Raw genomic sequence first — 3,258 nt, forward strand, 5'->3', positions numbered from 1 at the left:
ATATTCTTTCTTGAAAGTATTATGGCTCTTTTTCATGAGTGCTCGGGGAGACAAGTATCTAAAATGAACATGCACTACATGTTCCTTGTATATCAAGTTTCCTATCTACTACTCTTTTTCCTTGGATTGGAAAATAACGAAAATATGTAGTCCTGCCTATCTATAGACTACAGCCGTGTTTGGTAACCCAGAGTATGTCCAGAGTATGTGATCTGTTTTCTTATATCACTGAGTTCCTATTTAAGAAACATAGCAAGGTAATAAACAGGGAGAGTGGTGGATTTTTATCTGACAAAGTTAGATGTTGATTCCCTGGGCCTCTAAGAATAGGGCAAGAGGACCAGGCTTATTCAAAGTTAGATAGGTTTGGTGCCCCTCCCTTCCTTGTTCTCTTTCGGTTCCTTTTCTCCTAATCTGCCTTCTTAATTTACTCTTTGGCTCTCCAGTCCTTTCCCCCAAAAGCACATCTGGGTTTGTTTTATCTGTCTAGTTCTTTTGCACCTTTCAAACCAATGTGAAATGTGTCTGCCTCTCTCCATCCCCACTCTCACTACCCTAGTTCTGATAGATGTTCCCTCTCTTCCAGTTGCTGCAGCAGCCTCCTTGTTGCTCTCTTACTTACTAAAACTTTTTCATTTTAGTTCATTCTTCCTCCACTTCGAAGCCAGACTAATTTTACTGAGATGCCCATGCAGGAATTCAGGTTGCTTCCCTAGATAATAGTCCCTGTTTGGGTTTAGTGTTGGGCCTAGAAAGAGGCTAAAGCATGCCAAGTAAAGGGAGTAGCATTTACAAAAGCTTTAATATTTTAAACTGTAGCAGCAGCATTCCATCAAGGAGACAGCTTCCAAGAAAGATGTAGTCCTTTTACAGCTAATAGTCACTTACTTCTAGGCATCTGGCAAAAACAGTCATATTTATGATGGTATACCCTTGCTTTAATTCAATTACAAATACGCTTGAACCTTCCTTTTCTTACACAGCAGAATTTGGAAGACCTGTTCTGCCATTTATATTTAACAGCTTGTTTCTATTAACACTTTCCTGGAGTATTTGATACACTCTATGTGTTTGTTGGGTTGATCGTTTGTAATGGTGATTGACATTTTGCCCAGTTCATCAAATATCTTTGATGAGTTAGAATCCCCTGTTGAGGACGAAGTTGCCAGTTAAACTTGTGGTAAAGGTCCTTCATTAGCATAGGCAGCATCCTAAAACTGTACATTTAGCACAGGTACCATCTACTAATCAGCTAACCATGTTGCCTCTTAACCAGTTTTTTGACAGTAGATTCTAGTGGAGTTATTTTCTTCCACTGATAATCAAAGATAGACATGACTACAACCCAGAGTAAAGCTGTTAAGTTGGAAATACACCAATTAGTGTAAGTGATGGTTAAGATGTTAAAGATGATAAAAGTACCCTGTAGGTGTAAAGTTAATGTTAGTTTAGAGTTGGTCTAAACTATATATTGTCTCCTTTTCTGTTGTGGCGACAACACAGGGTAAGGCATGTAATCACACTGAAATGTTTGTGGTAAAGGTCCTTCATTGTTGTCTTTAACCTTCAATATTTTCTGCTCTATTTCTTAAATATTTCAGTAATTCATATATTATTGATGTTTCAATAAGATATTAGAAAACTTTCTGTCACATGTACAATTTTGAAATGTAGTTGCATTTAAACGTTGAGTGTAAGCAAATTAGATATTTCTGTGTTTTCATGAATACATTTTCAGGTGTTCATATAGTCCACTTATTTTTAAACGTTTACTGTTTTCTGCCATATGTTTTTTACATTCAGAGAAACATTTTCTTAGTGAAACAATTCCAAGATTTTGTAATGTAGGCTGGTGGAATAATAATTGATTTAACAGAATTGTATTCTACAGTCAAGGTTATGGGAACACATCATATTTTAGTAAGGGGGAGATGCTTGATAAAATGTGTCTATAAACCAGATAAGATAGCTTATCACCATCACTTTTGGAGTTACTTAGTGGTGCCTCATCAAGATAGGATTGACTTACTTTTCTGGCTACTGTCTTAGAAATCTTTTAACCAATACCTAAAAAATCAGAACTTGCTGGTTCAAATTATAATGTATTTTTGGATTTAAGCCAAATTGGGGGTTGAATTTTAGCATGCAGTATAACTTTTTAATATCGGTTTCTTGAATAAATAACTGTTTAAAGGCAAAACTAATGTTATGGAGTTCATACACTGCTGTGAGTTTGTTAAATGGTGTGATTTTTCTCAGGGGAATTTTAGGAAAATATATCCAGAGCCTTGAAATGTTACTTTTGACCTAGTAATTCCACTTTTAGGATCTTGTCTAAAGAAAATAATATAAAATTTACAGAAAGATTTAACCAAATATACTCATTGTAGTAATATAGCTAATGGTGAAAATTTGGTAAATCATAATGCTCAATAAGAAATAGTTAATTGTGGTGTTTCCATATAGAGGAATGTTACTTAGCCATTATAGAATTTACTTCTGAAGGCCGTTTAATAACAAGAAAAAAATCATGATATAAAAATGAAAAAGAAGAGGAACTCTATCAGAATAATAGATAGCAATGAAAGACATAGCCAGACCTGTATATACCGACCTGGAAAGATCATCAAGTCACATTAAATGCAAAAATTAAGGTGTAGAATAGTATAGACACATGCACATAAAAAGTAAGATATTTATAAAAGGACACTAAGTGAACCATATTTCCTTTCCTATTAGGCATGTAAAGGCATAGACAAAAGTCTGTTTAGTCTAACTATTAATAACAGTAACTGGAATTGGAGACAGGAAAAGGTGCACTTTGACTCCTGTTTGAATTTTAACAATCAGAGGGTATTCATATATTAACTCATTTACCATTTGCCACAAGAATACTCACTGGTAGCACGTGTAGCTGCAACATGTACCCCGAGATAACTCGTGGATTACAGTCCTAACCTTGCCCCCAAAGTTTGCCGTGAAACACTTCACTTTTATTATTATTTTTGCATTGCTTGAGTATATGGATAGTCTTTGGAAACAAATGACATCATTGTTATCCTGAAGATTCGTTTGATGAATCCAATTTACGTATTCATTTTTTTACATTAGGATTAGAGCAAGTTCTGTTTAGAAGTAACTCCAAGAACAGTTTTTATATTTTATTTGCACATTGAAAACCAGTCAGACTTGCTTCAGCCTCAAAGAGTGTGCTTATGTAAAATTAAATTAACACTGGCAGCAAGCTGTACATTTTTT

The sequence above is a fragment of the Pteropus alecto genome, unplaced genomic scaffold, assembly GCF_000325575.1.
Source record: "Pteropus alecto unplaced genomic scaffold, ASM32557v1 scaffold135, whole genome shotgun sequence".
NCBI lineage: Eukaryota > Metazoa > Chordata > Mammalia > Chiroptera > Pteropodidae > Pteropus > Pteropus alecto.